At 32.3% G+C, this 12,161-nt stretch overlaps 1 protein-coding gene across 4 annotated transcripts in view; it reads left to right on the top strand.

Moving 5' to 3' along the window:
• The window catches only part of ZNF148 (zinc finger protein 148), a 125,261-nt gene that overhangs the window by 30,526 nt on the left and 82,574 nt on the right, over nucleotides 1–12,161 (top strand). For 2 of the 4 annotated variants that reach the window (XM_061193185.1, XM_061193186.1), the window contains exons 2-3: nucleotides 550–630; nucleotides 8,373–8,508. The exons of 1 other annotated variant lie outside the window; for it this stretch is intronic. The gene's annotated coding sequence lies outside the window, so the exon portion shown is untranslated. The remainder of the gene's footprint in view (nucleotides 1–549; nucleotides 631–8,372; nucleotides 8,509–12,161) is intronic. One more of the 4 variants, XM_061193187.1, reaches the window with a different exon arrangement.

Below are 12,161 nucleotides of genomic sequence, written 5' to 3'. Positions count from 1 at the left end.
GTTGAAAGATTGATTATAGACATTAAAAAAATATTTATGGACCATTTTAACATTATTAAATATCTTTGCCTTGAAAATTTTAAATACTTAACATTTTTGTATTTTCAAGAACTATATTCTTAAAATAATTAGGCTTTGAGCTCAGGGAAATGTTACTATGGGATTTTAACAGGAACTAGTACTATTTGAGTAATTGAGAACATCAACATATGATTTTAGTGAAATACATTTTGTGCCTTCCTTCCTATTTTAAGTTGTTTATGATAATTCTAGTTTATTACCCTGATTTTAAAGAAATCCTAATCCTCAGCTAGAAGTTAAATTTGGAAAAGTCCAGTTAGTGTCTGGGTCATTTCTTTTCTTCATGATATCATTACAGTTGAACTAAGTGTTCTAAGTGAAGTAATTTTATTTAATCCAAGAGTATCTACCATGGAAAGAATTTTGTCAGATTTAGCACATTTTGATATACCTATTTTACCTGACTTTAAGAATATGTCTAATCCTGATTTTTGGGGGGGCATAACCTGTATTTTTGTACTTTTATAGGATAGAGGGAGGAATCAACAGCTTGGAAATTCGGCCAAGTGATCTGGCGGGATGGGCATTTGCCTGACCTATTTTGTAGAGGTAATCCAACGCTGTTTTACTCAACCTCTAATTTTTACCTGTGATAGATGCCCATATACTTGAACATGAACACACCTATCACACCTGTTGGGTAGTACTCTGCATTTACTGGACATTCCCTTTTTTTTTTATACTTGCTTATATATAGCGTGAATATTACATACACATAGCATGATATCACTATATACAGATATGAACATCTATACATTGGAAAGAATTAATGTTATTAGTTCTGTATGAAGACCATTATCTTTTCTCACTTAACAAGATTACTTGCATTTCTCTTTTTTAAGACCAGGTTCCCTTATTTTAGGAAGAACCATGATCCTCTCCTGTCTTGTTGGGCTATGTTGGTACATATATTAGACCTGTGCTTTTATCTTTCAAACAAAGTGAAAGAAAATTAAATATTTCACAGTGTTCAGGGTATTTACATGTTTGTCAATGGCACATATTCTCATGTCATTATTAATGATCATAAAAATTCAAAGATTCTCATAAATTTTATTTGTTTTGAGAACTCTTTTAAAGCGAAGGTGTGAAATTATTAGCAGTTTTAGTGGCCATATTTTAAGATTTCGTTTAACACTTCTCACTTCTTACCCAGGTTTATTATAAGAGGGATATACACTTATGCAGTAGAGAATCTTATAATGTAAAAAATTTTAAAAAGTCTTTTCTTATTCCCATTTACTGTTAACATTTGTGTGTGTGTGTGTATCATTACAGACATTTTCCATATATATGCAGAAATTTATATGTATACTTATATTTACATAATTTTTATAAAAATGAGATCACACCGTACATGTTGTTTATTAGCAGCATGTCTTTTTTGTTAGCTTCTGTATCTTTGCATATCATTCCTTCTTATTTCATTCTGTGTAGTATTCCTATATTTGGATGTACCATAATTATTTTAACTAGCCTCCTATTTATGGATATTTAGGTTAAGATTTTTTGCAGTAATAAATGGGAATATAGTGAATATTCTTGGATACATCTTTGCACATATTTAAAAATATATTTGTAGTATAAATTCCTAAAGGAAAAATTGTTGGGTCAAGAAGTGTGTACATTTAATAATTTGGTGGTTGAATTGCCCAACTAAAAAGATTACCCCAACATCAGTAGTCTGGGAAAATGGGAATCTCTTTATCTCTTTGATAATACTAGCTACTGTCAAACTTTTAGTATTTGTCAGTTTTTTGTTGTTTAGTATTGCTTTTCAAAATTTCATAGTGAGTTTCAGCATTTTTTTCCCCATTATTATTGGCTATATATATATTTTCAGTTATCTGTTTGGTCATGCGTTAGGCAGATGGTTTTTACTCAGGTTTTGCTTATCTTTTGATTTTGTTTTTGCCTTGTTGAAGTTTTAATTTTGTATGATTGAATTTAGTGATCTTTTTCTTCAGGACTGGGGTGGGGGTGGGGTTTCCTGTGTAAGGTTTAAAAGGTCTCCCCCACTGATTGTAGGACTCATTTTTCCTTCCACATTATAACATCTCTGAATGACGTGAATTGTTGGCTTGTCATGGTTTGGCATTGTTTTTTTCTAAGTGACAAAATTAGTTGTGTTTCTTATGATTGGTAGTTTTAGCTTGGTAGTTTTAGATTCAGTGAACTTGAAAAGTTATATGGGTTTTCTATTACTTTTTATGGTTTAAATTGTTTAAAATCTTGATTTATATTGAATATATTTGGTATAAGCAATAAATGTAGAGATCAGCTTTACTTTTTTCCAGATGGCTTACCATTTGTCCTCATTCCCGTTATTGAATGATGCATTTCTTTTCTACATATTTGAAATGCCGCATTTATCATATACTGAATTTCCATGGTTTTTTTTTTTTGGATTGGGTGGGGGGTCTGTTCCTGAAATCAGTTCAGTTCATCTGCCTGCTTGTTTTTTGTACTGAGAATTCAGTAAAGGAACTGCTTATGAAATCAATTATACATAAATGATTTTTTAATACAAATAGTAAAATTAGGGCTAATAAAGGAAGAAGAGGTATACATTCACAGTAACAACTAAAAAGATAAAATACCTGGGAGAAATCTACTTGAAAACAATTTTAAAACTCTACTGAGGAATAAGACAGAAAATTTGAATCAATTCATTTTTTTTTTAAACATTTTTTATTTCTTTAATGTTGTATCTATTTTATTTATTTATTTTTGGCTGCATTGGGTCTTTGTTGCTGCGCACAGGCATTCTCTAGTTGCGGCGAGTGGGGGCTACTCTTCTTTGTGGTGCGCGGGCTTCTCATTGCGGTGGCTTCTCTTGTTGTGGAACACGGGCTCTAGGTGCACGGGCTTCAGTAGTTGTGGCTCGCGGGCTCTAGAGTGCAAGCTCAGTAGTTGTGGCACACAGGCTTAGTTGCTCCGTGGCACGTGGGATCTTCCGGACCAGGGCTCGAACCCGTGTCCCTTGCATTGGTAGGTGGATTCTTAACCACTGTGCCACTAGGGAAGCCCTCAGCTCAAATTTTTAATAGGAAGATGTGATATAAAGCTGTCATTTCACTATAGAAATATAATTGATTTTTCTTTATTGATCTAATATCTTGTGCCCTTGCTGAACTTGTTTATCAGTTCTCAGTGGCGGTGGCCTTGCTGAACTTGTTTATTCGTTCTTGTAGCTCTTTTGTGGATTCATTGGGAAATTTCTATATACAAGATCGCATCGCTAGAGAGTAAAGACAGTTTTATTTCGTCTTTTCTAATCTAGATGCCATTACTTGATCGATTGATTGCTTGGTTGGTTGGTTGATTGATTGATTGATTTTGCCTGCTCTGTTTTACTAGCTAGAACCTTTAGTACGATGTTGAATAGAAGTGGTGAAAATGGACATCCTGATTTTTAGGAGGAAAGCATTCAGTTTAACCAGTAAGCATGATGTTAGTTTTTTGTTTTTGTTTTTTTTTGTAGATACCTTTTATCAGTTTGAGGAAGTTCTCTTCTAGTCTTAGTTTGTTGAGATTTTTTTTATCATGAGTAAGTGTTGAATTTTGTCAAATTCTTCTTTGTTTATTGAGATAACCATGTGGTTTTTGTCCTTTAGTCTCTTAATATGGTGTATTACATTAATTGATTTTCAGGTGTTAAACCACCATTGCCTTCATGGGGTAAATATTACTTGGTCTTGGTGTATATATAGGCCTTTTTTTATCTGTTGCTAGATTCAGTTTACTAATATTTTGTAAGGATATTGTATCTATGTTTATGAGAGACATTGGAGTGTAGTTTTCATGTGATGTCTTTATATCAAAGAAACTCTGGCTTTATAGATTGAGTTGCAAAATGTACACTCTTCCTCTGTTTTGTGAAGGAGTTTGTGAAGGATTGGTATTTCCCCCTTGAAATATTTGATGGAATTCATCAGTGAGGCCATTTCTTTGTGGGCAGATTTTAAATACTAACTCAGTTTGTTATATTCAGATTTTTCTGTTTCCTCTTTAATTAGTTTATGTGTCAGTAATATATGTCTTTTTAGGAATTTCATAAAAGTTGTTTAATTTGTTGGCATATATCTGTTTATAATATTCCTTCCTGTATAATTCTTTTAATTTTTGTGAGGTCAGCGGTAATATCCCTTCTTTCATTCCTAATTTTGGTAATTTGTGTTTTTTCTCTTTGTTGTTGGTCAGTCTTCCTAAAAGTTTGTAAATTTTTTGGATCTTTTTTTAAAAAACAAGTTATTCTCTATCTTCCTGTTTTTTATTTATTTCTGCTCTAAATTTTCAATATATTTTTCAGCTTGCTTTAGGGTTTAGTTGGCTCTTTTTCTTTTAAAAAAATATTTTAATTAATTAATTGATTAATTAATTATTTATGGCTGCATCGGGTCTTAGTTGCAGCATGTGGGATCTTTGTTGAGGCGTGAGGGATCTTTCCTTGTGGTCCGTGGACTTCTCTCTAGTTGTGGCGTGCAGGTTTTTTCTCTTCTCTAGTTGTGGTGCGCAGGCTCCAGGACACGTGAGCTCTGTAGTTGTGGCGTGTGGGCTCCAGAGTGCATGGGCTCTGTAGTTTGCTGCACGCGGGCTTTCCAGTTGAGGTGCACGAGCTCAGTAGTTGTTGCACACGGGCTTAGCTGCCCTGCAGCATGTTCTGCCCTGCAACCTAGTTCCCCTGACCAGGGATCAAACCCGCGTCCCCTACATTGGAAGGTGGATTATTTACCACTGGACCACCAGGGAAGTCCCCTAGTTTACTCCTTTTCTGATTCATTAAAGTGGAGGCTCATGTCATTGATTTGAGACTCCTCTTTTTTTCAGTATACTTAAAGTTATATAATTCCTTCTAAGTACTGCTTGAGCTGCATCCCATTGATTTTGATGTGTTTGTTTTTGTTTTCATTCAGTTAAAAATATTCTCTAACATCTCTTTTAATTTCTTTTTTGACCCATATGTTATTCAGAATTGTGAAGTTTAATTTTCAAACACTTGAGAATTTTCCAGTTTCTAACTTAGTTGATATCTACTTTAATTCTGTTATGGTTGGAGAACATACTTTGTGTGACTTCAGTCCTTTTACATTTATGAGGCTTGTTTAGTGGCCTAGCATTTGGTCTGTCCTGGAGAGTGTGTACCTGACAACAATATGTATTCTGTTGTTTGCTGGAGTTTTCTATATGCCAACTAGGTATAGTTGGTTGAGAGTGTGGTTCAGGTTTTCTATATGTTTGTTAATTTGCTGTATAGTTATTCTGTCAATTGTTTAGAGTGGGGTATTGGAATCTCCAATGCTAATTGTTGAATTTTCTATTTTTCTTTTCAATAATGTTAGTTATTATTTTATTTTTTTAGGGCTCTTCATTATTTTAGGGTTTATAATTATTATAATATTTTCCTAATTTATTGACTGTCATTTTGAAATATTTTTCTTCATTTCCAGTAATATTTGTCTTAAAATCTATTTTGTCTAATACTAATATAACCATGCCATCTCTCTTATGGTTACTTTTTCCATAGTATATATATCCTTGTTACGAATCTTTTTACTTTCAGTCTTGAATTTAAAGTGTGTCTCTTGTTGACAGCACATAGTTGAATCTTGTTTTTGTCCAATCTGACAGTCTCTGCCTTTCCATTGGGCTGTCTAGACATTCATATTTAATTATGGACATGGTTGGATTTACATTTGCCATTTGTTTTATATATGTCTCTTATGGTTTTTGTTTCTCTGTGCTTCCTTTGCTGCCTTCTTTTGTGTTAAATGTTTTTTAGCGTGCCATATGAATTACTCTATTGATGTCTTTTCTAAATATAATTTAAGATATTTTCTTTGTGATTGCTGTGGTGTTTACATTATACATTTTAACAGTTTGCTTAATATTAACACTAAGTCAGTATCAGTAAAATATAGGAACTTTGCTCCAGTATAGCTCCATTTTCTCCTTCCTCTATTGTGCCACAACTGTTATATATGTATATTACATCCATATATGCTATAAACCCAGCAATACAGTGTTATAACCATTGCTTTATAGATTCTTATGTTTTTAAAAGATGTTAAGAGAAGAAATGAGAAAAATGTATTTTATAGAGTTTTTTAGTTTAACCCACATATTTACCATTTCTGGTGCTCTTTTCTTCCTGTGTATTTAAGTCTGGTGTCATTTCCTTTCAACTCGATGGACTTCCTTTAGTATTTCTTGTATGGCAGGTCTGCAAAAAATTCTCTCAGTCTTTGTTCATCTGAGACTTTGTTTATTATGCCTTCATTTTTGAAGGGTAGTTTTGCTGCCTTCTTGATTGACAGGTGTTTTCTTTCAGCACTTTGAGAATGTGATCCCACTGTCTTCTGGCCTCTGTTGTTTCTGATTGAAAGTCAGCTGTTAATCGTATTGTGGTTCCCTGCACATGCTGAGTAATTTTTCTCTTTATGCTTGCATGATTTTTCTCCTTGTGTTTGTTTTTAACAGTTTGGCTATGATGTGTCTAGGTGTGTCTCTTTGTAATTATTCTCCATGAGATTCATTGAACTTCTAAGACCCATAGATTTGATTTCTTCTAAAATATCAAATTTCGAAAATTTTCTGGTGGTGTTTTATTAAAATAATTTTTTTTTCCCTGCCCTTTCTCTCCTCTGGAACTCCAGAAATGTTGATAAGTTGTTCTTTGAGGCTCTGTTCAGTTTTCTTCAATTTTTTATCCTCACTGTTCTTCAGATTGGATAGTTTCTACTGATATATCTTCAAGGTCATCTATTTTCTTCTGCCATCTTGAATCCTGTAGTAAATTTTTTGTTTTAGTTATTATACTTTTCAACTTCAGAATTTCCATGTGGTTCTTTTACATAAATTCTGTACCCTTATTGAGAATTTCTTATCTGTTGATTGTTTTCATAATTAAAAAAAGTTAAAGGTGGGTTCTTTTTTAACATGTCTATAATAGATGTTTTGACATCTTTGCTTAAACCAACATCTGGGGATGCTCAGAAACTGTTTGTTGTGATTGCTATTTTTCATTAACGTGGGTCACATTTTTCTTTTCTTTCTTTCTTTCTTTTTTTTGGTGCACCTTATAATTTGTTGTTGAAAACTGGGCATTTTAGATAACATATTGGAGTAATTTCAGATTGTGGCTCCCCCCTCCCTGCCTGCCCAGGTTATTGTTACTGTTGACATTTTGCTATTTATTTATATATGACGCAGTCCTAGTGAAAAAAAAATGTTTTTTTTTGAGCAAGAGTTCATCTGCAAAAGTAGACATGTGTGAATATGCAGGAAAGTACTGAAATGAAAGGATACTGAGGGGTAAATAGTTCCATCAGAATTTAAACTTTTAAAAAATATGGATACAGTGTTGAAATGTTTTAAAAACTGAATGTATTATACTTTCTGAAGTACAAAGATGGACTTATTACTGGTATGTTTTAGGTGAGAAAGACTATTCTTATTACCTTTGCACCACTGTAAAAACTGATATAAAATCATAAGATGTGTCATATCATCTGGTCTCCAAGCTTTCTATGGAGGAGTAAATACAAATTATTCTTAATAGGTAGGAATGTAATATTTTTAAAAACCTCTATGGTAGGAAACTCCATAAACTCTTTAGTCTGTTACTATGTTCAGAAATATTCACTGACAGGAAATTTTCTTCTTTTGTATAGCTTATGTTTTTCATTTTAATTTTTTTGGGTATGGAACACAGTCTCCCTATGATTATTCCCATTTTTGTCAGCTTTTCTAGTCAAAGATGACCTTGGTGATCATATTTCTGTAGGTATTTAGTATGATTTTACAACTGTAATCCTTTCTATTGTGAATACATGTACATTCTGTACAGAACTAGTTCTGTTTGTTATTTTTAAGGCCTAGAAATGTGTTTGCTTCTCTCTTCACTTCATAGCCTTTGCAAAGCAGATAAAAATAGTGTTATTAAGTGAGTTTTTAATCACTGATTTCTCTTTTGTAAACGTGTAGGTCTGTAACCTTCTGAATTTCCTTCAATATCCCATGTCTCTGAAGTTGTAGACTCCAGATCTAGGCAAATTATTCTTTACAAGGCCAGGGTTATTTCACAGTTACTACTTATCACTATTGTATTTTCCCAGTTTCAGATTTAAAAAGAAGTCATTGCACTGGTTATTCAGGCATAGCTTACTATTTACAAAGAGTGATCACTTCATTATGCATACCAGTTTGTCCATGTTATATTTGTACAGTATTTTTGTCTCCATAAGTAATGTGTTTTGTTTGTTGTGTTTTATTTTTATTTTTTTTTGTAGGAATTGGATGGCATAAGTGATTGAAGTGGTATTGAGGGTCTCTGAAGCCTATGAAAGGTAGAAACTCAACCATGATTTCTTTTTCAACTCTACAGCATTCCCTTCCTTGAAGTCTTCATTTTTACGTTAGTCTCAGGTAACTTCAATACTTATTTTTCATAATCATGAATAAGTAAAATTTTCAAATATGAAACCTTTTTTTTGGCTGCTAGAATTTCATGTTAAGTTTGTATAATAGTTTCTTTATGTTGTAGTATTTATATCTGGAAGAAACTTGGGATTTAATATTTTTCTTGAGAAAACAGTGTTAAGAGAAAATTGATGAGTAATGATATAGCTTTGGGTTTTAAGTTTAGCCCAGGAAAATATGTGTAGCTTATTATGTAACCTTAGGTGAAATTTAAGTGGAAAGGTGTTTCCTTCTTTAACCCTTTTCCTCAGCAGGGTTTATTGCATTTTTCACTCACCTGTCATAAACACATACATACCCACATTAAATTTTCCAGGATTTCCAGGGGAACTATTTTCATATGTGGGGAAATTAGACCTATTAATCAAATTTAATGGTGTTTGGCATATAATTTTTTAAATGTGAAAAAGCATATGTTACTGTACCTTTGTACATATTGTATGTTTGCCTATGCTAATATAAGGAAGCAGTCATGTAGATAATTTTAATAATCATTTATATTAAGTATATTAGTTAAAATTTAGACTTGTCTACTGTGACACGTGCTTAATAAGGTAGAAATACATTTATATTTATTTGAAAAGTCCATATAAACAATATCAGGATTGTTTGGATGCTTCAGAGTCATCATAACCTAGGCTTCTTTGTCTTGCTTTGCTATTCTTAACATGTGGCTTCTATCTTGTGGTCCAGGAGGGTTACCATCATGTCTGCCAATAGAAAGAGGGAAAAGGGAAGAACATTTTCTTTTCCTTTTAGGAGAGTTGTGTATATCATTTCTACTCATGTCCCATTGGCTTTAACTGTTACATGACCACAACCAACTGCATGGGAGGCTGGAAAATGAGTCTTACCTAGGTCATTGTGTGTCTCACTTAATATTTTATTATTGGGCAAGAAGGAGAGAACAGAATCTGGGGGGACAGCTAGTTGTCTGTCACATTAGGGTTTGTCAGATTTACTTTCCATTTATCTGGTTGGACTAACATTAAAATATAAGTTTTATTGTCTTAAGACATATTAACTCTTGGCCTGTGACAATGCTTTGGAAATTGTTCTTATTTGAATTCTGAGACAATTTTAGTTTTGTGAATAGTCATCATGGTTCTTTGATTAAATACTGCTGTCTTGATGTCATAAGGTAGAATAAGGTCTTAAAAGTTAAAAGTGACTTTTGAGATAATTCCTCATTTTGTTTCACTGTCATTAGGTTGAAATGGTTTGTTTAACGTTTTAGAGTCTTAAGGCAAGGATGAGGGGCTTGGGTGAGAGGATCTTTTTAGCTACACATAAAGCTAAATGATGTGTAACTGGTTCCTTCTAACTCTAAAAAATCTATTATTCTAAATGTTTAGATCTCATCAGAACAACTTGTTCCCAAAGACATTGTATACTTTATATTTTTGTAGATGAAAAATATTTCATTGTAATTACATTATATGGTTCTTGGCCTGTTGTAAATACTGTATTTTGAAACAAGTATCAAATATTGTATGTTTCTATTAGAGAATTTATTAAAGGGTTGGAAATTAGTTGTCAGTTTTCCATCATATTTTATGTCAATATCAACATATATTAACCTAGGTACCTTTTTTTTTGAGACTTGAGATAACAGTTAGTTTTGGTGAATTTTGTATACTTGTATCGAGTATTTATATTAGGCCTATTGATTTAACTTTATTAGTAAATGGTTATAAGACATTTTTGGTGTTTTTGGCATTGAAGGCAACAAACGCATTTTTAGTTTTATTGTACTTCACGAATAGGGTTTGTACTGTTAAGTGAGAGCATTTATCCAATGTTTAAAAATTAAAATTTTGATTTAAATAGTTAACACTTTTCTGTTTTGGAATGAGTCTTGGTTATTATATAGTACATATTAAAAATAGCTTAGTGTATAGGGAAGTTTAAGAAGTATTTTTAATGTTTCTTTTATTATACAAAACTGTAGAAAATTTATAGTTTCCTAATAGAGTAAGTATTTTTAATATGAATATTTGAATTGTTGGTATTGGCATAAAATGAGATGGATGAAACAACTAGATCTAGCAGAATGTAGGGTTCTGTTTTGCTTGCATCTTTTTTACCTTTTCCCTTTTCCCTCTCCTTTTTAAGATAAAATATAGCTGTTTCTCAACAAACAGTTGCCATAAATTTGATGTCTTACCATTTCTAAATACCACTAATTTCTTGTTACATTGTTTTAGAAGACTGGTGATGAGTATTTGGAATGGAGAATATGCTTAGATTCTGCTTTATTTGAGCGGGGCATTGGGCATATAGAGATGCCTGTTAACTTTGGCTTAAATATTTATCAATTATTTTTCTGTGGTTAAAAACCGATCACAGGTTTTTATTTAGTTGTCATATTGTATAAAGTGATTTATCTTAGTCTGTAAATTCTCTTATTAAACATCTTTTATTGTTGCTAGCACTAATAAAAAAGGCCATTTTGTCTAGTTGCCATTATTGTAAATGATGCTCCTATTAGGATGTTTTGAATAGTAACAATTTAAAAGTCAAAGGGCATAGTTTACAAAATATGCTTTATAGATGCAAAATGGTAGTTATACAAAGGTGTATCTGAAGGGGTTTCTTAACGTAGAATATCCCTAGGTAAGAGCTAGATTTTGTTTCTAAATTAGAGATGAAGCAGTTTTTGCTTAGATCAAAACTATACTTTTGAAGGATGAGAGGGAATAGAAAACTTCTGAGGAATGACAAATGGCAAATTGTTAAATCCATTTTGATCATGGATTTCTTTGTAGTACCAATTTGATCTTGAGGCTGATTGATATTTGTATTTCTAATGCTGATATTTGTAAGGTGTAATTTCTCACTGACTACATAGGTTAGAAATATTAATATCCAAATTAATGTAACTGGCGTCCTCCAGACAGCAAGGAGTTTGTTGAAAATACTTTGAATCAGAAGTAATTTGTGAAATCTAGCTTTTTTTTTTGTTTTTTTAAATCTGTTTCAGGTTCCTTTGAGTACTTCTCTTTTGCCTATGGGTGAAGTTTCTTTATAGGTTGAATGGGTTCTGGTACAAGGCAGGGTATTATTGATTTGGGAGAAGATTTTGAGTTGGAAATTACTATTTTTATAGAAAAGAATGATGTTTAGGTTCCTAAGCTTGCCAACTATAATCTGTTTTGACTCATTTAGTTGAAGTTTTACATTATTCAATAAATGTTGATGGAAAATAATATTACAGCCAAACTCAGTAAATAAAACAGAAAAGCAGTCTCTTTAAGTGAGATATTTTTCTTTCACACCTGAATGCAGATTTAATTAAAGGTGATAAAGTGGCAGATCAATATTCACGTACATTCTGAAGGGGAACGTAGGTGCTTTCAAGAATATTAGAGGATTATGGCACAAGCCTTCAAATCTGTTTTCACTTTAAAACTTACAGTCCTCTTTTCTTTGATACAGGTATATCTTTCTCATAGCTCCTACATTTATCAGCCGTATTTAGGATTATTTTTTTGATTTCCAAGTGAAAATGGGAAAGTAAAGGAAAAAGAAAGAGAGATTTTCCTAAAGTAACTTGGTAAAGGTTTGAAGAAAGAACGGAAGGATTAAGGGGGTATATG

This window comes from Eubalaena glacialis, chromosome 6 (genome assembly GCF_028564815.1).
Source record: "Eubalaena glacialis isolate mEubGla1 chromosome 6, mEubGla1.1.hap2.+ XY, whole genome shotgun sequence".
NCBI lineage: Eukaryota > Metazoa > Chordata > Mammalia > Artiodactyla > Balaenidae > Eubalaena > Eubalaena glacialis.
The sequence above is the reverse complement of the archived record's forward strand: the minus strand, read 5'-3'. Positions and strand labels throughout refer to the sequence as shown.